This window comes from Mustela erminea, chromosome 5, assembly GCF_009829155.1.
Source record: "Mustela erminea isolate mMusErm1 chromosome 5, mMusErm1.Pri, whole genome shotgun sequence".
In the NCBI taxonomy this organism is placed as follows: Eukaryota; Metazoa; Chordata; class Mammalia; order Carnivora; family Mustelidae; genus Mustela; species Mustela erminea.
In genome coordinates, this window is record NC_045618.1 from 106,787,949 (window position 1) to 106,815,758 (window position 27,810).

At 38.8% G+C, this 27,810-nt stretch overlaps 1 long non-coding RNA gene across 1 annotated transcript in view; it reads right to left on the reverse strand.

Annotated features, from left to right (window-relative positions):
• Nucleotides 1-9,890: 9,890 nt before the first annotated feature.
• The window catches only part of LOC116591451, a 49,716-nt gene continuing 31,796 nt past the window's right edge, over nt 9,891-27,810 (reverse strand). Inside the window, exons 2-4 of the long non-coding RNA XR_004286011.1 lie at nt 11,777-11,883; nt 10,542-10,572; nt 9,891-10,058 (exon numbers count right to left, since the gene is read on the reverse strand). This is a non-coding gene — a long non-coding RNA (uncharacterized LOC116591451). The remainder of the gene's footprint in view (nt 10,059-10,541; nt 10,573-11,776; nt 11,884-27,810) is intronic.

Genomic DNA, 27,810 nt, shown 5'->3' on the forward strand with positions numbered 1-27,810 from the left:
CTTAAAATCTTGGTTTAAGACTGTGGTCTCTGGACCAACAAGTGTGGGGAGTAAGAAAAGCTGTCCCTCCACTCCATCTCAACAAAAAATGTTTCAAAGCTAGAAAAAGTTTCCCAAATAAGTCAAATAGAACTTAATTCTCTTCTCCCATTCCCCCCAAAGCTGTATCAGCAACTCTTGGCAAAAAAGGACCGATGAGTGAGGTTAAAAATAAAAAGTCCTTAGAACAAGGAGCTCCCCAAATGGGATAACTTGGACCTGTGGAGCAGAGTGCAAATGTTATTACAGAGGATGCTCTAAAAAGGAAACCAGAATGTAGAATGGCTAAGAGGGGAAGGAAAAAAAAAGAGAAAAAATAATGTAGGAGATAAAGAACTTAGTGTACAGTATCAGGAATCAAGAATTTATAAAGAATATTTAAACTAAACTGGGGCTTAAAAATATTTTTTAAAGTACAAAGACAAATACAGAAGAATGAAAATTGGCGATATAAATATCAAACTTGAAGAACAGGAAGAGAATGGTGATTATAGGAGTTGAATCCCCATCTTTCAATTACAAAATATCTAAAACTGATAAATCAACAAATGGATGTTTAACCGTATACAGTAGTCTCAACCACAGACTACCTCTGAAGCAGGGATTGTACCACAAAGGGTTTTTTATAATCCTCTGTCAGTCAGCAGTTGGGATGAGTGCCTCCCAAGTTGAGGTATGGACACACCTCCCAGGTGCACAGCTCCCCTAGGCTAAGGGCAGTTCTCCAGAGAAGGAAGTACTGCCTTAGCATTTGCTATGTATGGCACCTGGGAAGGAGTATACCAGAAGGGTCAAGGGCATTTGAGGACAGGCCTAAGCTCATAAATAGTAGCATGCATTTTAAAAATTATGCTAAAGTAAACGCTCTTCACTTTCTTGTTTAATTGTAAGAGTAGAATATGCTAAGTGTAGAAAACTTGGATATTTAGAAAACCATATTTTTAAACAATTAAGCATAATCTCGAAGTTCCATACACACTAGCTATCAACCTTTTGTGATAGAAAGTTCTTCATCTATAAATGACACTGTTCAGTTTTAGACTGTTTTCTCAGAATAATATGTCCTAAGTGTCTCCCTAGTCATATGTACTCCATTATAATCCTGAAAGACATCACAGTATTTCATTGTATTGATAGAGCAGATTGTCTACCTTCAGTCTCCTTTATTCCTGAACACTTAACACTGATTCCAGTTTTTTAAAATTTGAAATACTAATACTGTGAAAAATCTTTTTTGTTTTCACTCACATTTCTTGATTATTTTCTTAGGATGAAATATAAGTTATTGGGTTTTTTTGTTTGTTTCATATATGTGATGTATGCTAGGGCTCTTAGAATACCAATGACATAATTTGCCCTCAAAGCCCAATGTCAAATGGGCAAATTATACGAAGTTATCATATCTTGAGGGGCATTGAATTTATCTTTTTTTCATTAGGTTTTTTTTACTAGAACTGCTGGTGGACAGATGTTCTGTGTTGTCTTTGCTGCAATTGGAATCCCTCTAACTTCATATGCTTTAGTAGTAGTGGTAAATTAATTTCTCTGCTATTTGAAAACCTTGGAAACTACCTTAAATAAGGGAATAAATGAGGTAAGTTTTCTCTCCATACACACACACACACACACACACATCCATTTGGTAGGGAAGTTTTGTTTTTAAAAAATATATATGATGTGGATTCATAATCTTAGATTGGCCAGGGACATGACACTTTATGTTTACTGGATTCATGTTGAAATTTGTAGGAGTAGAAAAAGCAAGTCATCCTGTGTTATAAAACGGAGAAGAGAAAATCCAACATTCAAGGAAACCATCTATTTCCCCTTAGGTGATTCTCCTCTAACCATTTAACTTATCAAATGAACAGTGGTGAGGGACCCCTCCATGGCTCAGTTAGCTAAGCCTCTGACTCTTGATTTCGGCTCACATCATGATCTCAGGGTCTTGAGATAAAGCCCTATGTGGGGCTCTGGCTGGGTATGGAGCCTGCTTAAGATTCTCTCTCTCCTTCTCCCTCTGCCCCTCTCCATTTTTAAAAAAAAGGAAAAAAAAAGGCCATGGTGAATCAGTATAACCTAAACATTCTCAAAACCATTTAGTCAACTCCTTAATTTTACAGAAGGCGGCATTTCATAAAGGCTGAATGACTTACCCAAGATTACCCAAAGAATTAGTGGAAGTGCAGACACTTGCCCCAGAGATGCAAAGCTTTGCCCACATACCAATTTGAATCATGTGTGGTCTACTGAGTAATTAGCACAAGTTTTACTCTTTCTAAAAAAAATTAGAGATACGGTTCTTTATTTAAAAATTGAATAATTTATTACCAAATTGCTAAGTTGTAGACATGCTTCAGGAAGCTGCAGTTAACCTTTGAACAACACCTGTTTGAAATGCATTGGTCCACATACACATTTTTAAAAACATTTGCTAGGGTCTTTTTTTCCTTGCTGTGAAAGCTTTATTTTTTCCATTTGGTCTGTGGCGTGGGAGAGGGCTCCACGTTGGTTAAAAACCTGCAGGGAGAGACTCAGGCAGAAGTTCTAATGCCAGGAGGATGCCAGACGGGCTCCTGAAGGGTTGCTGGGTACCAGAGGCTGCCAGGCACGCGGCAGGTGCGCCTTTCCAAGAGATCCTCACCCAGCCCGGCCTCGGTGGGAGGGGTGGGGGGAGAAGCTGGCCAGCCTGCAGCGGTGGGTCAGGCGGTCCCCATCTCCTTGATGTGCTTCACCTCTTCACCCAGGAAGTGGCTCTCCAGGAAGTCAGAGAGATGGGGGTCTGCGCGGCCAGAACCCAGGGCATGCAGCTCCCGAAGGGCCTGGTTGAGGATCTCGGCGGCTTCCACCGGAAGTGGGGTTTTGCCCCACTTATCCCGGGCGCGGTTCCGCAGTCCTGGGACGGGGCGTGGCTGCCGCGCGGGTTGACATCCAGAGAGACGCGGCGTTCTCGTGCGTCTCCTCAGCCAACTCGCAGAGGAAGTGGCCTACGTCCTCCCGAGTCACGTCCTCGCCGTGGAAATGGAGCTCGGAGAGAGGTAGGTGTGGGAGGGCGGCAGACGCACGCTGACTGGGCGGCAGGCGGTGGTGGCCTCCACCTGCGTGGAATCATCCTGACGCATCCGGGGCTTACGGTTGATCGGCAACGAGAAGCTAAGCCCGCAAAACGGTGCTGCTAGTCCTATAAGCACAGGGGGGCAGAGAAGATGGTTCTGAAGGTCAGGACTGGAAAAGCAGCTGGGGGTGGGTGGGGGCGGAGGCTGGAAGAGGGTCGGCCCTGGGTCTGTTCTGCCCCAACACCGCTGAAGCAGGAGACAGATCTGAGGAACGACTGGGCGCACTGACCTGTATGGGAATTGTTCTCAGTATAGTACCGTAAATGTATTTTCTCTTCCCTGTGATTTCCTTCATACCATTTTCTCTTCTCTGAATACTTTATTGTAAGAATACAGTATATCATGCGTATAACTTGCAAATTATGTGTTAACTGACTGTTACCTGTAAGGCCTCTGGTCAACTGTAGGCTATTAGTAAAGTTTGGAGGAAGTCAAAGTCATACGGGTTTCCCACTGCATGTGGTCAGAGCCTGTAACCCCCCGCCTTGTTTAACGGTCAACTGTATTCTTATTTTTTATAAAAGAACATAAAGAAGGGATCCTCTTCAGAGAGCCCATGCAGAGTAGATAGGCAAGGTGAGAATCCCGTTAATTGTTGATGTAATCTAAGTCCTGACTTTGGGATAATGCTTCAGAATGTGGGCTGGCACTTTCTTTGGTACTTCTTTGTGTTCTTTTTGGAGGTCAATGGTTACTATAGGATCTGCTCCGCGTATTCTAATTAGAGTTTGGCCTAGTGGTCACAAGCTTGCTTGCACAGTAGAATCACCTGTGAGCTTTAAAAGATTCTGATGCCAGGCCAATTTGATCTGAATCTTTGAAGGTGGGGTCCTCGATGGTTTTTAAGGATCCCCAAGTGATTTCAATGTACACCAAGGTTGAGAACCAGGGGTCTAGACCGGCGGTTCTCAACTGGAGTAATTTTTGCCTTCCAAGGGGACATTTGGCAATGTCTGGAAGCATAGTAGATTCTCACCACTCAGGAGGAGAGGGCTACTGGCATCTAGAGGGAAAAGGCTGAGGATGTTCTTGAACATCCCTCAATGCATAAGACACAAAGACGGAAAAGAATTATTGGGTCCAAAATGTCATTTGTATCAAAGTTGAGAAACTCTGATCTACATGACTGGTTCTCAAAGCGTAGTCTCAGGAATAACAGCGTCAATGTTATCTGAGAATTGTTAGGAATGCAGATACTTGGCTCCCATTCAGGAGTGCAAACTCAGCATCTCTGGAGATGGGGCCCCTCAGTCTGTTTTAAGAAGCCCTGCAGGTGATAAAGGTGTACACAAAAGTTTAAGAAACACTGACCTAAAGCCTAAATAATACTTCAGCAAGATTAAAAATTTTTAAATGGAGTCCGGAGAGAGGTAGTATTTTTAAATGGAGAAAAAGGTTTAAGCACAACTTTTACCAGTAAAAATATATACAAGACAAACAAGCACATTAAAAAAAAAAATGCTAAGTATTAGTCATTAGGAAAACACGAGTTAATACCACACTGAGATACCAACACACATCTAACAGTTTGAAATAAAAAGATGGACCACACCAAGTGTTGGCAAGGATATGGAGGAACCAGAACTCTCATGCACTACTGGTCAGAACATAAAATGGTACAGTCACCTTGAGAGACACTTTTGGGCAATTTCTTAAAAAATTAAATGTATATCTACGTTGTCATTTAGCCATTTTATTACTAGGTATTCACTGAAAAGAAATGAAAGCATATCCTTACAAAGACTAACACATAAATATTCACTGAAGCCTTATTCTTTGTAGCTTAAAACTGGAAACAACCCAAGTGTCTATTAACAAGGGAATGAATAAACAACTGTGATTGATATATTTATACATTGGAATACTGCTTATCTATAAAAGGAGTGAACTATTGATAACACTCCACAACACGGATAAATCTCAAAATTCATTCTACTGAAAGAAGCCAGATTTAAAAAAAAAAAAGACTACAATACCATATAAAAGATTTACAGAAAATTCTAGGGAATGCAAACTAATGTGGAGTGACAGAAGGCAGATCTATGAGTCTCTGAGGTCAGAGGGAAGGATAGGGTGTGGAGAACAGGGGAGGATGGGCCATCAAGGGGCATGAGGAGACTTTGAGCATTTGGGGATAAATTCATGATCTTAATTGCAAATGTGGTTTCACAGGTAGATACATTTGTCAGAACTTATGAAATTGTCCAAAGTTTATTTTGTCAGTTTTTAAAAGGAAGAGGGGGAGCTTAAAATATTTATCAAGTTAAAAAAAATAGGAAAGCTAAATTAAAGTGTATAGGGATTCACATCTGATGATAAAACCACAAAGCAGTGGTCCTCAGACTTTTTGGTCTTGGGACCCCTTTCCACTCTTAAAAATTATCGAGGACCCCAAAGGGCTTTTGTTGATGAACTGTTCTTTAGGAATAGCACAATACCTCAGTAAGCAACAGAAGTTCTTTATGCACAATTTCTCATTTTCTCTGGAATATTAATATTCAGGACTGCTAGTGCAGTCAGCTGCTGTTGCCTTGATGTCCATGGTGTCAACAACTTTTGCCACCATCTCTCTTATACTAAGAGTGCAAATGTCAGCACAGAAAAACGCGAATTATGTCTTAGGATTACTAAAGTGGTTTTGAGCTTGTAGATGTGCAAAAAGATTTGAGGGCTCCTGGAAGTTGCAGACCACACTTTAAGAACGACTGCCATGAAGAAATGCAAGGAAGTGATTCCTATTTAAGTAAGTACAGTGGTTACTTTTGGGAGAAAGGAAGGATGGGGCCCAGGAGTGGGATTCTGACTTATATTAACATCGTATCATAAATCACTAAGCTAGAAAAGTTCATTATATATCCTTCCAGAATTTTCCCTGTGTGTACACAAACATACGTATACAGGATTTTTTGCCAGCTCTACCGAGATATAATTGACATATAATATATAATTTTAAGGTGTGCACCAATCTATGGTACTGTACTATAAAAAAATCCACAGATAAGTGGACCCCGTGCAGTTCAAACCTGTGTCATGCAAGGATCAACTGTGTTTCTCGTCTGACTTATTTTGCTTACCATAATGCCATCAAGTTCCATCCGTGCTGTTGCAAATGTTAGTATTTACTTCTTTCTCACAGCTGAATAATAATTCGTTGTGTGTATGTGCTTGTGTTTGGGTATCTTTATCCATTCAACTATCACTGGACACTTTGGTTGTTTCCATGTATTGGCTATTGTGATTAATGCTGCAGTGAACATGGCAGTATAGATATCTCTTTGAGATGGTTTTAGTTTCCTTTGGACATAGATCCAGAGGTGGGATTGCTGGATTGTAGGGTAGCTCTATTTGTAATGTTCTGAGGAACTTCCATACTGTTCTCCACAACGGTTGCACCAGTTTGCATTTCCACCAACAGCACATGAGGGCTCTTTTTTTCTCTCATCCTCGATGCATTTTTCTCTTCTCTTTTTAACTTTTTAAATCCCTCCTCTGGTAAATTGCAGATCACTGGGCCTTCAGGGTTTGGTTACCAGGAAATCATTGTGATTCTTTAGTGGTGTTGTGTAACTTTGATTTTTCATGTTCTTTGAAGTTTTGTGTTGCTGTCTTCTCATTTGAAATAGCAGTCATCTCCTCCAGTTTTGCTAACTGCCTTCAGGATAGAAATACTTTCCGTCAGCTTGGCTGGAGATGCTGGGGCTATCTCAGACCTTGTTCGTGTGTACCTGTTCATGCTTCTGGCTCCCTCTGTGGCAGGGTTCTGAAGGTAGCATGCGTTTTCTGGAGCCTCAGCATCTCAGGCCGAGTGCTAACAGCTTCTCTTCTGTTTTTCTATAGCTGGCGCTAAGGCTCAAATTGTGGTCTCTCTCTAGCCCACATGTTTGGCTGACTGTCTGCACTTGTTCAGTAGCTGGCCTGGTCACGCTGTCAGAAGTGTACACAGGGAGATGGCCATAGGGTAGGAAGAATGTGTGTGGGAGACACAGAGCCCTGGGGATACCTGTGGGCCAGTGAGGTGTTCCCAGTGATCAGCGGTGGGCTTCTTGATGACATTTGTGATGGCATTGTGATGATGGCATTTGGATCTGTGTTCCTTTAATGCCCCCAAGACTCTCCCAAACTCCTCCCACTCCACCCACCCCACACACCCCATCTACTCCCAGTCACAGAGTTCAGAATCCAGTACTCTGAATGAGGTGAGAGAAGGGAGCCCCTCTGACAGCATCCCACACAACTAGAGAAACTGAGTGTTCACTCCTATGATTTCTCTTTGCCCCACAGGGTAAACATAGGCTGAGAAAGATCTTTTTTGGCCCTGAGCTGGTCCACCTTGGAGTAGGGGTGATACAGACAAAGCCAAATCGTTCCTCTTACCAAATGTGGCCAAATTTATTTTGTTTTGTTTTGTTTTGTTTCCTCCAATGGAGTGCTGGAGCTTTTCCTCTGGAAACCTAGATGTCCACAAAGTTTCAACAGTGAGCGATTGTGTAAGTCAGTGTTCTCTAGAGGGCAGAGCAGCCAAGAGGGATTGGAGATAGTTTATAGGCCATTATAGTTCCACAGATGGGGCCAATGCTTGTCTGCCTATAACCTGACACACACAGGTGGGTGAGATGCCTCCTGGGTCCCTTGGCATCTGGGGCTGGATCCCACAGCTCCCTCAAAGACACTTTTATCTATGGATGGATGCCAGGTTTTTGTTGTTGGAGTAACAGGAACAAAAGTAAGGGATTTCTTATGCTGCCATGATGCCAGTGTCTGGCATTCTCTACACAGGATTCTTTTAAATAAAAATTGTATTGCCAAAAAAAAAAAAATTTAACTTCAAAATTATTATAGATACCTTTCTGTGATGGTATTTTAAAGAGCTACCTAATTAAGTCTAATGACTTAATTCCATTATTTTTTCATAATTTACTTATATTTAAATTATTAAAATGTATCCAAAATTATGTCATGTTAAATTATATTTAATATTAATAATTTAAACTATTCATAAACTTTTAAATCTACTTTGCCCATTCACAAACTTTTGTTTATTTATTTATTTAAGATTTCATTTTATTTATTTATTTGACAGAGAGAGATCACAATTAGGCAGAGAGGCAGGCAGAGAGAGGGGAAGGGAAGCAGGCTCCCCACTGAGCAGAGAGCCCGATGCGGGGCTCGATCCCAGGACCCTGAGATCATGACCTGTGCCGAAGGCAGAGGCTTTAACCCACTGAGCCACCCAGGCACCCCAAATTTTGTTTATTTTTAAAATTTTTTCCCATTCACAAACTTTTTTTTTTAAGGTTATTTATTTATCTGAGCGAGAGAGAGAGAGAGAGACAACAAGCAAGAGAAAGAGCATGAGCAGTGGGGACGGGTAGAGGGAGAAGGAAAAGTAGACTCCCCTCTGAGCAGGAATCCCAACTTATGGCTTGAACCCAGGACCCTGGGATCAGACCTGAGCCGAAGGCAGACACTTAATGGACTGAGCCACCCAGACACCACCCATTCACAAATTTTTAAACAGAAATTTAATAGCAGTTAAAATGGGTTTGTCATGATAATTAAACATTTTAAAAAGAGAACTATAAATATTCTGTATAACTTCTAAACATTTTATGCTTTATGGACATCTAGCAAAACTTTAATACTATGGGTACATGTGAAATTTTCATCTTTAATATTTAACAGTTAATTGTTTTTATTGCTGGTTATATGTTACTATATAAAGAAGTTTTAATTTTGAGTAGGGGCCAGAAATTTTGTTGTATACATTTTGTTTACTACCTTATCCCCAGTTACAATAATTGTCTGGCATACAGAACACTACTTTATTCATTGGAAAAGTTAAATATGTAAAAACTGATTAATTAATCTTGTTTCATAAATGGGGAGAAAAGCAGTGAGATCAGGAAACGAAGTCTATAATATTTTAAATATTTGGGACCAAGTGATTAGTCTTCAGCAGACAATTACAGAAAGAATTTTCTTTTGAGAAAATATAATATCTAATAAGCTTTCTTTAACGTCATATATAAAAATAAATATTTGTAGATTTATAGTATGTAGTTTAAAAATATTAGCATATGGTCCTCTAGACAACCCCATTTGTGGTGAGGAAGCTATTCCTATCTAAAACAATAGAAACTGTGATAGGGTTGAGATTTCTAACATCAGAACCTAAATCTAACTCCCCTACTTCTCTTCATACCACTGCTCTGTACAGTTGACTTTTCAAGATGTTCAGATACAGCAGTAGTTCTCATGCCTATAGAATGAAAAAGTCTTACATGAATTGTGTTGAGTTTAGGGCAAGATATATAATAAAAAATTAAGATAAAATAAGTAGGCCTGCCAGATCTTGTCTATTTTTGCTAAAACCACCACTCCATGATGCTCTATATAACTTTGAAGTATTTGGATCAAATGGATTTGGTTGTGTGGTGACTCAAGATGGGTCATAAAAAGAACTTTGGTCAAACTTAATGGCTTCTTTGCTGTCGTTTCCCCTGGGCCCACATTCTTGTATAACTCTGATGAGAAGGAAAGAACATCAGGTTTAGACAGATGCCTGTTAGCAAAGTGCAAATACCAAAAGAAGAGTTTTGCCTCAATACTAAGTGGAGACTAAGGCTTCTCGAGGCAACGTAGGCTTCAGCTTGATACAGATCTTTCATCTGGTGGAAGAACAGGGTATTAGGTAGGACCGCCCTAACATAATACCATAGAGTTGGTGGCTTAAACAAGAGAAATTTATCTGTTCACATTCTGGAGGCTAGAAGTCCAAGAGCTAGGGGCAGACAGATTTGGTTTCTCATCAGGCCTCTCTCCTTGGCTTACTGATGGCTGCACTCATGTTTTTTCACAAGGTATCTACTATGCATACCAGCCTCTCGTGTCTCTCCTAACCTGCTATGAGGAAACCACTCAGATTAGATTAGGGCCCACACTACTGGCCTTCTTTTAACTTCATTCTGGCTTGAAAGGTCCTATCTTCAAATTCAGTCATATTCTGAGATACTAGGGGTTAGGGCTTTGACATGAATTTTAAGAAAATGTGATTGACTCCATAGCAGAGTCCAAAGAAAGGAAAACTTTCAGGAGTAAGAAATACTGACTACATACACTGTGCCCTTGGTCCTCTAGTGTTCCCTACCTTGACTCAGTGGTAGGGAAGAAGATGAGTGGGAAGCCCTTAACCCTCACTAAAGCCAGCTTTTCTGAGACCCTTTTGTTTCTTCTGTTAATTCACTGGATGTGAAGACACAGGCTGCGATCAGCCACAGTTGCTGCTGTACCTCTCAGGGAAATCGGCATATGGCTTCAAGAACCTCTTCACCAAACTTTCTCTTCTCCTACACATCCACCCAATGACAGAAATGGTCAGATCCTCACCTCAAACCCTCACTGGTGTGGTCTTCAGGAGCTATAAAAACAAATTAAGATGGTCCATAATCAATGACAAGACTATATCATAATAGGGCCAAATCCTACTTATTCTATTTCCCCTCTCAAATAAAGCTCCGTAATCTTACCCATCCATGTTCCACAGAAAGACTTATAATAACTATACCAGGTATTATCAGAATTCAAATAAGCCTTTCCCAGCCATTTTAGATGCTCAACATTCTGTCTGAATCTGATTTAATTTAGTAAAACAAGAACATTCTCATTATGTTCACAGATAAATTAAGGCTTCAACACTCCTTGATTCCACATTACTTCTTGATTCCACAGAAAAATAAAATTCTCAAAATGTATTCCAAATGTCTGCCTGCTGCTCTTTTTTCCTAATTTTTCTCTGTTCCATGCAGGAGGGCTTCGAGGGGGGCTTCCCAGTCAGGGCCCCCCCAAGAGTGGTTGATTCCAAAACCAACTTCCTCATGTAAACCCCCTTTCTAGTGTTCAGAATAATATACAAGTAGATTAGAATAGTGTACTGCCATGAAAGAAAATACAGTACACAGCAGGATCTAATGTGACCACTATGACTAAATACTATCAAAACATAAATCTCCTTATGCAGTAGTATCTTTAAAATATCAGTCCTGTCATTGTGGTACTTAGAATTCAGTCCCTGGTGTTATGACACAAATTATATGTAAATATAAGTAAATGATATTTAAATATGTAAATTAAAAACAAATTTTCTAAATGTTTATTTATCAAAGCTTGGTGAAGGCCTAAAATATGTCTTTTTTTTTTCTCCTTTTTTTGCCCTGCATTTCATATAATGAAATGCTGGCTGGCAGTAAGGGCAAAAGATGCTGGATAAATGATGACTTTATAATAAATGCGACTTGGATCATAAAAAGAAATTGAGAGACTGTGGACTGAGAAACAAGCTGAGGGTTTTGGAGGGGAAGGGGGTTGGGGATTGGTGAGCCTGGTGGTGGGTACTATGGAAGGCACGTATTGCTTGGAGCGCTGGGTGTGGTGCATAAACGATGAATGCTGGAACACTGAAAAGAAATAAAATGGGGAAAAAAAAGAAATTACAAGATGAATGTCTTTATTTTGTTGGATAATGTAAATATAACTTGTTTCATGAAACTCTCCAAACTGTAAATGATATATTCAGTGATGCCAATTAGTGCCCTGATCTTCTAGCTGATGGTTGTCTAACTTACCTTATAATGCCAGCGCACAGGAGGCTGGAGGGCTTAGTCCAAAAGGGCTGTCCTGGGGTTGGTTGGTGGTTTGTGGGCAAAACAAGCAATGGAGACCTGTAACCAGACTGGATACCAGGCAGGGGCAATCTTAAGGAGGACATTAAAGTGTCACATAGAAGTTAATCTTAGATCATGGTCTAGATGCAGAGAATAGGAGAAAAGACACAAGATGACAGAACAAAGGATGATGGGAGGTAGACTGGTAGGGTCTGAACAAACTCTCAGGGGCAGGATTACTCAAAGGAATGATCAGTTTATAATAAGGGCCCCAAACCTTTGAGCAATGAAGGAATAAACAAGAACTTTCAGTGGAGCAAACAACAGTTTCTTAATGCTACTGGCTTATGATGTACCTGCTAATGTTTTATCTATTTTTATAATATATTCTGGAATGGAAGAGTATTTATCTTTGGAAGAAGTTATTTATCATTATAATTGGATCACTTTTGTTTCTGGTAACTCCACCATTTGTTTTCATGGCATTAGAGAAATGAACTTCCGTTGAAGGAATTTTTCATTCACCACCATAACTGCAGTTGGTTTTAGAGACTATACAATAGTGAGTCTTAATAATCTTGAAGTAAGATTAGCTATCACAGCAACAGATTGAAAAATAAAGGATAGAATGGAAATTTTAACAGATTCCTTTGAGAGATAAGATACAGGTTAAGCCCTTTTAAAGAAATCCATTGTATAAATAAACTCACCCTTGTCCTCCTCCCTCATTCCTCATACCAGAGTGATCACTGACTATGGGAATAAGATGCAGAGTAATTCCTTTTAAACTAAATGTCTCTGCTTGATCACACATGATAAACAAAAGGCACATATAATCAGAACATGGGGCTTGAGTGATTAACCCTATATCATGTGACTTATGTAACTTTTCCAGAAAGTATTTCAAATTCCTTCCTAAAATAAAGGTGGGAAAAGGAGAAGGATAGAACGGTACAGACATTAAGTGTTTTCATAGATATCTGAGTCAGATTAAAATTGCCCCTAAGTCATTTTGGATGTAGATTTCTAAATGGGCAGTTATTCCCATTCAGCACGTTAAAGATGCTATGTTATTCTCTGGTTTCTTTTTTTTTACGTCTGTGAAAGTATTTAAGGATCCATCTCTACAAATCCCTGTGGCAGGAACAGAATCATAAATAGAGTTTGGACCATTATTCATTCAGAGCATATTTAAATCAAATAGGATAAGTAAGGAAGAAATCTATTTCTTTAGTATTCACTGTGTCTAGGTTCTCCTTTTTTTTTTGTTTGTTTTTAAATTAAATTTATTTATTTTCAGCATAACAGTATTCATTATTTTTTCACCACACCCAGTGCTCCATGCAATCCGTGCCCTCTCTAATACCCACCACCTGGTACCCCAGCCTCCCAACCCCCACCACTTCAAACCCCTCAGATTGTTCTCTGGTTTCTATCCTTTCTAGTAAGTCAGCTGTTGGTCTTACAGTTGGTCCTTTGAGGCAAAGAGCCTTTCCCTTGCACCTCACTTGTTCCCCCAGCACCACACCTTGTTTTAAGCTTTTATCTTGGTTTTTGGTCTTCAGCGATTTATTAATTACTTCAGTGTAGTTTGCTTTGTATTTATTTTGCTTGGGGATTACAGAGATTGTTGAATTGAGGAATTGATATTTTTCATCTGTTTTGAAAAATTCTCAGCTACTATATGTTCAAATATTGAGTATTTCTTGTTCTCTATTCTATTTCTGGGACTCCAGTTACATAAATGTAAAACCTCACTTGGTTTCACATGTTCTAACATATTTTCTGTATTTAGCTTTTTTTTTCCCCCCTTAGGATACTTTTTGGTAACTGGTCTTCTAGTTTACTAATCCTAACTTCTATATGTAACATGCTTTTAAATCCATTTAATGAGTTATTAATATAATTTTTTTCAGTTCTAAAATGTTTTTTATTGTCCCACCCTTTTTGGTAAAATTGAATTCTCTGGTGAAACTCTTCATCTTTTCATCTATTTTTCCATATTCTCTTATATTTAAGAAAACATAATCATAGTCTGTAGTTCTTATCTATTAATTACAATATCTAGAACACCTGTAGGTCTATTTTATGGTTTGTTTGGTTTTTTTTTCTGATTTTTGGCCATATGGCTCTGTCTCCTGACATGCCCAATAATTTTTGGTTGGATATTGGACATTGTGTATTTTAAAAATTATAGCTGCTTCGGTAATGCTATCTTCCTCCAGAGAGGTTTTGCTGTTTTCTCTTTTAGACATATAGAGATATAGAGTGTGGGGAGGATAACTGAATACCTTCATTCAGTCAAAGGATGATCTGAGACCGAAATTGCAGGTTTAGTAAGGTTTGGTCTCCTTTTGGCTTCTTATTCCCAAATTGTAGTTATTCATTACCTTCAAAGGAAAGCCTGGTACGTTCACAAGGTGACTCCCTTAGGTAGATCTTGAAGCCAATTTTTTGTTTCCTGGTACTTGAATATACTGGAAATTCTGTTCTGCTTTTAAAGGTTTTTGGTTTTTTAGCCTTCAACCTCTTGCAGCTTCAAAATGTGGCAATATATTGGAGGCGAAAACAAACTGTAAGTTCTAAACCCTTCAGACCTGCAACTTTGTCAGCATAGCCATGTATGACTACCAAAAGCACTGCTGATTTCTCTGTTTCTCAGTAGTAGTATTCTTCTCAGATAAAGCCCAGAACCATAGCCTCTTACTGGTGCCCAAAATCTGCATAAGAGCCAAGGAAAAAAGCAGTTACAGATTTTCTGACTTATTTCCCCTACCTGGTATCTTAATCCTTTTAGTATTCATTGCTTTAGCAACTCTCTAGTGCCTTTAAATATATGATTTTTTAAAAATGTATCTGATCTTTCTAATTCTCAGCTTGGGCATTGTTTCATCACTAGCTACTCTATCCTACTCAGAAATGGAAGTATTCCTATAATATTTATCTTTAATCTACATAGGACTAAAAATTAAGTCATGAATATTTAGCATCTAGATTGATGATTTTATAAAAATATTTTGAGGATACACACCTAAAACTGTAAGAGCTATTTTTAAATAGCACTCAGAAAAGTCTGTTACATTTTTCCCAGAGCAGAAATAGTTGGTACTTACTTGGCATTCCCGTAAAAATTTTCTCCTAATTTTATTCTAGAACTTCTCATCTTATGTTGTGTAGCTTAGTACTCATCTTTTTTCTAATTGCATTCTCTTTTCACTAAAAAGAATCATAATAAAAAAGAATGAAGACATTTTCAAAGACATAAACATTTCCCACGTTCATTGAAGAAAATTTAGAAAACATAGCTAGATATAGTTTATAGTTTATAGTTTACAGGTTGGCTATAGCTGTTTGGGTTCTGGGTTGTTCTCTGTCCTCTGCAGGGCCCAGCTTCTCTTTTTTGCCAGCCACTGCCTTCACTCACTGAAACCTGGTATGCTTCAGGTAGATTCCGCATGTTCTCTTGCCCTGCTTCCAGGCTTCAGTGGACAACCTCTCTTGCACTTGGTACACCCACAGTGGGAATCACTGTACAGGGAAGCGAGCAGCCATGCATTGCTTCTCTCTTAGGAAGGGCTTGTTACTTTCTAAAATTTAGCTCATTTTGGATTTTTCCCCCCATGTCCTCAGCTCTCTATTTTTTTTTAAGTAAAACTATGATCTTGTAGCTTACCTGTTTTTTTCTGCTAGATTATCTGGGGATGATAATCTCTTACAATATTCCATGTACTAATGCAGAAATTCCTTACACTTGCTTTTTAGTTAGTAAAATGTGCACTCAGGTTATGTCAGATTATGGACTCTCAGTCTTAGATATATTTTTCTTTTATTAATATATATGTTCTCCTGCACCCACACCCATGTGCTTTGGGAGGCAGTATTTAGAAGAAGCTTCATCAGGGACAGTAAACCAAATATCATTTTAAGTCAAAAGTGAGTGTAGGCTTCCAATTATACTTATTCAATTTACTCTCTGATAATTATACTGCATTAATCTTAGCTGGTTGATTTATGAAATTACAGATAAATATTGAATAACTTAGTGTCTGGTATTTAAAATATTTCCTGTTATATCATGCTCTAATAAGCACAGTTAAATTGTATTCTTGTGATAAATCACAAGATTTATCTTGTGATAAATCACTGGTTACTTCTCTTTACCTTCAAAGTTCATGCTCTTTTAGCTGTACCTCTTCATATCTGTATATTGTAATTGTGAAAAATAAATGACAGACCTGAAGAGAATGTAAAAGTTGTGGCATTGCAGTATTAGGATGATTGAATTATGAATCATTTTCTTTTCCCTCTTCAAAGAGTTCCCAAGATTTCTAATGATGAAGGCAATGAATTTATAAAATTTTAAACACAGAAATACAGATAAGTGGCACAATGAAATGAATTATTTTTTTGTTAACAAAATCTGAATCTCATTAAAATGATTTTGACTTATATTTATCTTTTCTTTCCCTCATTTTTAAGGTTTCCTAGCATTAGCAATGGTAAATAAGTTACTCATTGTAAAATATTATACATATTATGGTTTTCAAAAGGATAATTTTCAAAGGGAAAGAGAATTTTTACCCTCTAGATGTACTTTAAAAATGAACAGAATCTGAATATGTATAATTTGTGTTTTTTCCTTGAAAGCAGTGATAATTTTAGATATGATTTATATTAATTTGTTACCAGGATAAGATCCTAAAAGGAGGCATTTTTCTAATGAATAGAAAGAAAATACTATGGTGAAAAGTCACCATCTGATTATATGCATCTTATTTGTCTCTTATCTTTAGTTTCAAATCCTGTAAAAGAGAATAAGGACATCACTTACTCAATCTTTTTATTAATTTGGAATCTCCATGGTCTCTCCTGGATTGCTCTTCTATTTAACTTACTAACCAAGTTCTTTCAAGAAATGGAGAAGTTGGAGAAGAAAAAAGAAGCCAAGTACTGGATATTAATGTTCAATAGGTTTCCTTCACCCAAACTGCAAAGGGTTTCTATAGAGCACATTCAAAAGTGTCAGAACAGGAAGGAGGAAAAGAAAAAAGAAAAAAAGAAAAAAAACCAGCTGTCCCTCCATAAACCTCTTGTGTGCATTATATTTCCATGCTGAAATTTATTCATTTATTTTAATTTTGTGTTTTCATTAAGAAAAATACTTTATGCAAATCTCAGCTTCACTTGTCACCTTTCCCATATCAGCCTCACCCTAAATTTGGACTCACACTGACATTTGTGTACAATAGAAGCTCATTCTGAAAGCTGTGCTTGCATTTCTTTTCCCATTGTGTATTTTAGTAAAGGTAGAAATACGCACAAAACCGTATAGAGCTATTTTTTTTTAAGATTTTATTTATTTATTTGACAGACAGAGATCACAAGTAGGCAGAGAGGCAGGCAGAGAGAGAGGAAGGGAAGCAGGCTCCCTGCCAAGCAGAGAGCCCGATGCGGGGCTCGATCCCAGGACCCTGGGATCATGACCTGAGCCGAAGGCAGAGGCTTTAACCCACTGAGCCACCCAGGCGCCCCCGTATAGAGCTATTTTAACTGGGATCTGTTTCTTTACACATTATTTCTAATCATCAATCCATTGTTTCTCAAAATTTTGTGAGTATTTTAAACCCCTATCTAACAAAAATTATATTAACCCCAAAAAGTATGGATTGAGAGATTTATTTCAGAAGATATGATCCATAAATTATAGTATTATCCTTTTTGGGAAAGTGAGGAAACTTCATCTTCAACACTATGAAATAGTGTTCTCTGTGTTCATTTTAAAAAACCAAAGTGTGAACTTTCTGTCTATAGACACAGGTATGGGTATAGACATAGACAAAGGCATGTTTGAGTCTGCAGTTCCTGGGTAAATGTGAGAGTCAGAGAGCCTTTCTGCAGCACTTGGAAAGACCTTTATATCCTGCATTGGAAGGTCATAGCCAAACAACAAGCTGAAAACCTAGTCCTTAGAGTCACAGTGCTCTAGAGACCTTCGACTACTCGGCCAAAGCAGGTCTGTTATACATAAGTTAGGGCCCTTGTGTGCATTCTGAAGCTTGGGACAGGGAAATCTGGATGGATATTCCTGAGGATGTTGACTCTATATCCTTCATTCCTGGACCCCCTGCATTTGCAGAGGTGACTCACCTTTTCTTGATAAGGGAGGCTGTTCTAGAAAATGCTGCAGGAGGACCTGTCCCTGACAAGCTACCAGATGTTCCCCTCAGAAGCAACGCCCACCTCCTTTCCTGCCTGCCATGTCAACATCTAGAGTTAAATCCCTGCATAAACTTTCAAGGGACATTGTGGTCTAATAAGGAAGAAAAAATGCTATACAACAATGAATTATGAGAATTTGTTGGCCTGTACCTGGGATTGGATTTGGAGTGTTCCGTGATCAAGGGGGAGAGGATGTAAAACTGGTCATGCAGGAATCCTAGGCTTAGGGGCATTTGCTCATGACAACATTTAACCCTGTATTAGGCTGGGTTTTCCAGAGAAGCAAAATGAATCTTTATATAAAAACTGTTAAACAGGGAGCCCATTAGACTGAGATGATACTGAATGCCTTAGTGGCCTAAGTAAGCAAACCAAGACCTAAGCCTCAAGGTTAAGAAATCAAAGCCTGAGAAAAACCAATTATAAACAGCCAATTAGACCTTCCCAATTAAGGCAGCTGCCTAAGCTACAGCCAACCAAATAATTGCCTCCCTTTGCTTCTGGGTCTTTTCTATAAGTCTTGCCCCTAGTTCCTGCTGGTAGAGTGTTCTTGACCACCTCTGTTTTGGCACTGCCCAACTCAAATTTATTTTTGCTCAAACTCCTAAAATGTTTAATATGTCTCAGTTTATCTTTTAACAATACAGATCTTCCTTGACTTAAAAATGAGGTTATGTCTGGATAAACCCATCATATACTGAAAATATCATAAGATGAAAATACATTTAGTACACCTACCAAACATCATAGCTTAACCTAGCCTACCTTAAATATGCCCCAAATACTTGCATTAGCCTACATTGGCCAAAATCATCTAACACAAAGCCTATTTAGAATGAAAAGTTGAATGTCTCATGTAATATATTGAATACTGTGCTGAAAGTGAAAAGCAGAATGGTTGTATGAATACAGAGTGGTTTTCCATGCATCTACTGTTTACCCTCATGCATCTACTATTTACACCCATGACTGGGTGTCCAACTGGGAGCTGGTTGGTTGGGGTTAGTGCTTGTGAAAGAGACTCCACAGAGGTCCCTCACCCCTCCCTCCAACGTGTGAAGACATAACAAGAAAGTGCTGTCTACAAACCAGGAAGAGGGCCCTCACCCCATCATGCTGGCACTTTAAGCTCACATATTCCAGCCTCCAGAACTGTGGGAAATAAGTTTCTGTTGTTTAAACCAAGCTGGAATCAAAAAAGCTATTAATGAGGTGCAATAGAAAATGGAGGATCTTACTGCTAGGATAAATGAGGCAGAAGAGACAATTAGTGATATAGAAGACCAAATGATGGAGCATAAAGAAGCTGAGCAAAAGAGGGACAAAAGAGGGACAAACTACTGGACCATGAGGGGAGAATTCAAGAAATAAGTGATACCATAAGATGAAACAATATTAGAATAATTGGGATTCCAGAAGAAAAAGACGGGGCGGCAGAAGGTATATTGGAGTGAACTATAGTGGAGAATTTCCCTAATATGGCAAAGGGAACAAGCATCAAAATTCAGGAGGCACAGAGAACCCCTTCAAAATCAATAAAAAAAGGTCCACACCCTGTCATCTAATAGTAAAAGTTACAAGTCTTAGTGACAAAGAGAAAATCCTGAGAGCAGCTCAGGACAAGAAGTCTATAACATACAATGGTAAAAATATTAGATTGGCAACAGACTTATCCACAGAGACCTGGCAGGCCCGAAAGAACTGGCATGATATATTCAGAGCACTAAATGAGAAAAACGTGCAGCCAAGAATACTATATCCAGCTAGGCTATCATTGAAAATAGAAGTAGAGATAAAAAGCTTCCCAGACAATCAAAAACTGAAAGAATTTGTAAACCAAACAGCCCTACAATAAATATTGAAAGGGGTCCTCTAAGCAAAGAGAGAGCCTAAAAGTAGTAGACCAGAAAGGAACGGAGACAGTATACAGTAACAGTCACCTTACAGGCAATACAATGGCACTAAATTCATATCTCTCAATAGTTACTCTGAATGTAAATGGGCTAAATGCCCCAATTAAAAGACACAGGGTATCAGAATGGATAAAAAAACAAAATCCATCAATATGCTGTCTACAAGAAACTCTTTTTAGACCCAAAGACACCTTCAGATTTAAAGCCAGGGGATGGAAAACAATTTACCATGCTAATGGACATCAAAAGAAAGCTGGAGCAGCAATCCTTATATCAAATAAATTATATTTTAAGCCAAAGACTATAATAAGAGATGAGGAAGGACATTATATCATACTCAAAGGGTCTGTCCAACAAGAAGAGCTAACAATTTTAAATGTCTATGCCCCTAATATGGGAGCAGCCAACTATATAAACCAATTAATAACAAAATCAAAGAAACACATTGACAATAATACACTAATAGTAGGGGACTTTAATACCCCCCTCAATGAAATGGGTGGATCATCCAAGCAAAGGATCAAAAGGAAATAAAGTCCTTAAATGACACACTGGACCAGATGGACATCATAGATGTATTCAGAACATTCTATCACAAAGCAACAGAATACACATTCTTCTCTGGTGCACATGGAACATTCTCCAGAACAGATCACATCCTGGATCACAAATCAGGTCTCAACCAGTACTGAAAGATTGGGATCATCCCCTGCATATTTTCAGACCACAATGCTCTGAAGCTAGAACTCAATCACAAGAGGAAAGTTGGAAAGAACCCAAATACAGGAGGCTAAAGAGCATCCTATTAAAGAATGAATGGGTCAACCAGGAAATTAAAGAAGAATTGAAAAAATTCATGGAAACAAATGAAAATGAAAACACAACGGTTCAAATCTCTGGGACATGGCAAAGGCAGTCCTGAGAGGAAAGTATACAATGATACAAGCCTTTCTCAAGAAACAAGAAAGGACTCAAGTACACAACCTAACCCTACACCTAAAGGAGCTGGATAAAGAACGGCAATGAAAGCCTAAACCTAGCAGGAGAAGAGAAACATACAGATCAGAGCAGAAATCAATGAAATAGAAACCAAAAAAAAAACAGTAGAACAGGTGCGCCTGGGTGGCTCAGTGGGTTAAGACTTTGTTTTCGGCTCAGATCATGATCCCAGGGTTCTGGGATCGAGCCCCTTATTGGGCTCTCTGCTTGGCAGGGAGCCTGCTTCCTCCTCTCTCTCTCTCTGCCTGCCTTGCTGCCTACTTGCGATCTCTGTCAAATAAATAAATAAATAAATAAATCTTTAAAAAAAAAAAAGACAGTAGAATAAATCAATGAAACTAAAAACTGGTTCTTTGAAAGAATTAATAAGATTGATAAACCCCTGGACAGACTTATCAAAAAGAAAAGAGAAAGGACCCAAATAAATAAAATCATGAATGAAAGAGGAGAGATCATAACCAACACCAAAGAAATACAAACATATTATGAGCAAGAACATATTATGAGCAACACTACGCCAGCAAATTTGACAATCTGGAAGAAATGGAGGCATTCCTAGAGACATATAAACTACCACAACAGAATCAGGAAGAAATAGAAAACCTGAACAGACCCATAACCAGTAAGGAGATTGAAGCAGTCATCAAAAATCTCCCAACAAAGAAGAGCCCAGGACTAGATGGCTTCCCAGGGGAATTCTACCAAACATTTAAAGAAGAAATAATTCCTATTCTCCTGAAATTGTTCCAAAAAATAGAAATGGAAGGAAAACTTCCAAACTCATTCTATGAGGTCAGCATTACCTTGATCCCAAAACCAGACAAGGATCCCATCAAAAAAGAGAATTACAGACCAATATCCTTGATTAACACAGATGCAAAAATTCTCACCAAAATACTAGCCAGTAGGTTCCAACAGTACATTGAAAGGATTATTCACCATGACCAAGTGGGATTTATTCCAGGGCTGCAAGGTTGGTTCAACATCCACAAATCAATGTGATACAATACATTAATAAAAGAAAGAACAAGAACCATGTGATACTCTCAATAGATGCTGAAAAAGCATTTGACAAAGTACCACATCCTTTCTTGATCAAAACTCTTCAAAGTGTAGGGATAGAGAGTACATACCACAATATCATCAAAGCTACCTATGGAAAACCCACAGTGAATATAATTCTCAATGTGGAAAAACTGAAAGCTTTTCCCTTAAGGTCAGGAACATGGCAAAACTGTCCACTATCACCACTGCTATTCAACATAGTACTAGAAGTCCTAGCCTCAGCAATAAGACAACAAAAAGAAATTAAAGGCATCCAAATCGGTAAAGAAGAAGTCAAACTATCACTCTTTGCAGATGATATGATACTTTATGTGGAAAACCCAAAAGACTCCACTCCAAATTTGCTAGAACTTATATAGGAATTCAGTATAAGTGTCAGGATATAAAATCAATGCACAGAAATCAGTTGCATTTCTATATACCAACAATAAGACAGAAGAAAGAGAAATTAAGGAATCAATCCCATTTACAATTGCACCCAAAACCATAAGATACCTAGGAATAACCCTAACCAAAGAGGCAAAGAATCTGTACTCATAAAGTATAAAGTACTCATGAAATAAATTGAGGAAGACACAAAGAAATGGAAAAAATGTTCCATGCTCATGTATTGGAAGAACAAATATTGTGAAAATGTCTATGCTACCTAAAGCAATCTACACGTTTAATGCAATCGTTATCAAAATCCCATCAATTTTTTTCAAAAAAAAATGGAACAAATAATCCTAAATTTTATATGGAACCATAAAAGAGCTCAAATAGCTAGAGAAATGTTGAAAAAGCAAGCCAAAGTTAGTGGCATCACAATTCCAGACTTCAAGCTCTATTGTAAAGCTGTCATCATCAAGACAGTATGGTACTGGCACAAAAACAGACACATAGATCAATGGAACAGAATAGAGAGCACAGAAATAGACCCTCAATTCTATGGCCAACTAATCTTCGACAAAGCAGGAAAGAATGTCCAGTGGAAAAAAGACAGTCTCTTCAACAAATGGTATTGGGAAAATTGGACAGCCACACGCAGAAAAATGAAACTGGACCATTTCTTTACACTACAGACAAAAATGGACTCCCAGTAGATGAAAGACCTCAATGTGAGAAAGGAATCCATCAAAATCCTTGAGGAGAACACAAGCAGCAACCTCTTTGACCTCCGCCACAGCAACTTCTTCCTAGAAACATTGCCAAAGGCAAGAGAAGCAAGGGCAAAAATGAACTACTGAGACTTCATCAAGATTAAAAGCTTTTATACAGCAAAGGAAACAGTCAACAAAACCAAAGACAACTGACAAAATGGGAGAAGATATTTGCAAATGACATATCAGATAAATGGCTAGTATCCAAAAATCTATAAAGAACTTATCAAACTCAACACCCAAAGAACAAAGAATCCAATCAAGAAATGGGCAGAGGACATGAACAGACATTTCTGCAAAGAAGACCTCCAGATGGCCAACAGACACATGAAAAAGTGCTCCACATCACTCGGCATCAGGGAAATACAAATCAAAACCACCATGAGATACCATCTCACACCAGTCAGAATGGCTAAAATTAACAAGTCAGGAAACAACAGATGTTGGCAGAGAAAGGGGAACCCTCCTACGCTGTTGGTGGGAATGCAAGCTGGTGCAGCCACTATGGAAAACAGCATGGAGGTTCCTCAAAAAGTTTAAAAGAGTTACCCTATGACCCAGCAATTGCACTACTCTAAAGATACAAATGTAGTGATCTGAAGGGGCACATACACCCGAATGTTTATAGCAGCAATGTCCACAGTAGCCAAACTGTGGAAAGAACCTAGATGTCCATCAACAGATGAATGGATAAAGAAGAAGTGGTATATATATATACACTTCATACACACACACACACACACACATCTTCTTTATATATATGTGTATGTGGTATATATATGTGTGTATGTGTGTGTGTGTGTGTGTGTGTGTGTGTGTGTGTGTGTATACACAATGGAATACTATGCAACCATCAAAAGGAATGAAATCTTGCCATTTGCAACTACATGGCTGGAACTAGAGGGTATTATGCTGAACGAAATAATTCAATCAGAAAAAGACAACTATCACATGATAGCCCTGATATGAGGAATTTGAGAAGCAAAGTTGGGGGTTTGTGGGGTAGGGAAGGAAAGAAATAAAACAAGATGGGATTGGGAGGGAGACAAACCATAAGAGACTCTTAATCTCACAAAACAAACTGAAGTTTGGGTGGGAAGGGTGATGGATGTTGGGGAGGGTATGTACTATGGTGAGTGCTGTGAAGTGTGTAAACCTGACGATTCACAGACCTGTACCCCTGGGGCAAATAATACATTATATGTTAATAAAAAAATTTTTTTCTGTTGTTTATAAGCCAGCCAGTCTATGGAATTTTGTCATTAACAGCCTGAACTGACTGAGACACTTGGGTCAAATCTGATCTGAATGACCCATTTGCCCAAGTAGGGGACAACAAAGAACACTGCAGCCTTTTTTTTTTTTTTTTTTGCTTTGGGATATATTTTCAAGCATAGGGGGAGCAGATGTAACAAGTAACTTCTCTCCATTTTCTGGTCTCAGAAATGTTTAATAAAGTCCAGTTATTCCCCCTGCCTGCCTCATGATGACAAGAATGTAACTAAGGGGCAAAAATAAATTTGTCCAGTAGTGACCCTGGGAATTCATTCCAGGTATTGTGGATGTTAAGATGACAGGGACTAGGGGAATCTCCCCTTGTCCCATCCCTGTCCCTGACCCCATCCCCAGCAGGGGCTACATCTTCCCACAGGCCCCAACATCTCCAGGTGCTGAGCAGCTGTGTTTCCCAGACAGCTCCCTAAATGGCTGCATCTAAAGCCAGAATGCCTGGCATCTCAACACTCTTCTTTGTTTCTAATGAAGTCAATCTCATGCCTAACCAATAAGGATTGTGGAAATAAATGAAGACTACTTGGCTGAGAACAGACAAGGGTTGTTTATTCACAGCTTGCTATAGCAAGAGAGTCACCCACCATGACTTGCCTTTGGCAGAGATTCAAAGCCAGGCAAGGGAAATGGAAAAGCTTCATAGGGAGAAAAAAGGAAAGCTTCAGGTATGCTCTCATCAGAGATGGTTGGTATGGGGAAGCTGGAAAGGGCTCACTAGAAGCAGGGCATCTCTCGTGATTACTGTGGGGACACATTATTGGCTTACTCTGATTGATCCTGAGTTGGAAGCAGGGATGAAAAAGGGAAGCTGACAGTCATTGAGCAAGGCCTGACCACTCTGGGAAGATTTCTGCTGATGTTGTGGTTTGGCTTCCCAGACGGGTTGCTGCAGAGGTGGTGAGTCTGGGTTCTAGTATCATATATGATCTGGCCATTGTCTGTATATTCAGACACTCCCAGAATGGGGAGCAATGGTGGGTGGGAGTCTCCAGACCTACGAATATTCAGAGATCTATTACTGTTCAGCTGTAGCCAGCCTCAGCACTCTTCTTATGAGAATAGGCAAAGACTGAAAGATGTATGCCTTTTCTGAGCTAAACTCTCCCAGTAAAGCCTGTTCTTTAACCCAGTGGTTCTTAACTCGGGAGGTGATTTTGTCCACACAGGGGATGTTTGGCAATGTCTGTAGATATTTTTGGTCATCACAACTGGGGTATGCCACTGGCATCTAAGGGGTGGATGCCAGGGATGGCTAAGTACCCTATAATACACATATGACAGCCCCACACAATAAGCTACTGTCTGACCCAAAATATCAGCAGTGCTGGATCCCAACATACACTGTGGGGTGCTATGGAATTTACCTTTATTATCCCTATATAAAGATTCATTAAAATGTTCGACAATAATGGGCAATTTCCCTAAGGATATATCTTAAGGATAGATAAAGCTACAAAAATTTTGTGATTAACTATAATACAGGTTTATTTATAAATCAGAAAAATTGGCAACCACCTAAACAACAATGAGGGATTGTTTTGGTCCATCCAGTCAGTGGAATATTAGGTACCCTTAAAAATATTTCCTTGCATAATATTCAGTGAATTGGAAAGTGACACATAATTTGATGTAAGTAAAAACAATTAGGATAGAAAATGGAATATACCCATACTAATCAGTGTTGTGGAATTCACCTTTATTCTCCCTGCATGACAGCACCATGATGGGACCCTCCCTCGATCTCAGCAGTCTTTCTGGGGATGCAATAGACTAGGACATTAAATGAAAATTGTCCTATTCCAGCTTTTCAGAGGTCCCCCAAATTTTAAAGTTTGAGCCATTAAAGAAAGGTCTATGTTATGAATAAGTTATTCAGCTCTAGTCTCTTTTTCTGCTTCATGGTTCTTCTCACAAAAGGTTTAAGGTGCCAAGCCAGCCTCCCTGAAGAATCCAAATATATCATGCAAGTGCATTGCTCTAGACTTCAGGGAGGATAAAAAGAATTTCTTTGAGGTCTCCTTCACTTGGTTACCAATGAATCCTCACTGAGCTATTTCCTCCTTAATGGAAAGAGTTTATTTATACTCATATTGATAAAGATTCTCTAGCAATCTTTTTGATAATGGGTACACATACTTCACCTAGAAGCTAGTTTAGGGATTATACATAACAAACATTACTTCTCCCATTGCTGTGTATGTATCATTTGATCCCTTACATTGCTGAATATAAGTCCATATGGTGCAGACTTCACCCATAAATACTTGAGTACATGATCTGGGTGTTATTAATAAATCTGTAGTTAGTGTCTGGATATGGCCCCTCTTGTCATGGAAGGCAAAGACTTGTCTTGGTGATCCCATATAGCTGGAAATTGCCTTATTTCCTGAAGAGGAAATGGTCTTGCAGGAAGTGAAGTTATACCTCCACCTATGAACAGTACTGGACATTGTTAGAATCAACAGGATTGAGGGAACCATTTTGGAAAAGGAGAAAAAAATCAACTAACAGCTTTTAAGTAATTGTTATGTGGTAATTTCTTTGTCCCTATTAAACTGTGTATTCAGTCTTCATTCCCAAAGCCTTTGAGCCTACAGCTAACCCCAAACAAGCTTCTATTTGGCCTCAAGGATTTCCTACTTTGCCTAAATCTTCAGTGACTGGTAATATCAAGACTCTCTGCCCAGGGTTATTCAGTGTGTTGACCTAAAAGGGATCCCTCTGATTTTTTAAATATTTTTTAAAATTTATTTTAGAGAAGAGAGAGCATGCATGAGTGGTGGGAGGGGCAGAGGGAGAGAGAGAGAAGCAGACTCTGCTGAGCATGGAACCTGATGTGAGGTAAAACAATTCACAAAGTGGTTAAGGGCTTCTGTTCAAGGACATCATTAAAGGTGTCCTGGTGGTACTGTGAATATCATCCTCAAGGGGGGAAAAACAGAGATTTCTCTCTAAGGTCAGGAATAGTACAGGGATGTCCACTGTCACCACTGTTGTTCAACATAGTCCTTGTAGTCCTAGCCTCAGCAATTAGACAACAGAAGGAAATAAATCACATTCAGATCAGCAATGAAGAAGTCAAACTTTCAATGACATGATACTCTGTATTGAAAACCCAAAAGACTGTATTCAAAAATTACTGGAACTCATACAAGAATTTAGCAGAGTGGCAGGGTATTGAATTAATGTACAGAAGTCAATTGCATTTCTATACCCTAACAAAGAGGGGAAAAAAATAAATCAGAGAATCAATCCTATTTACAATTGCACCAAAAACCATAAGATACCTGAGAATATACCTAACCAAACAGGTGAAGGATCTGTACTCTGAAAGCTATTGAACACTTACACAGAAATTGAAGAAGACAAA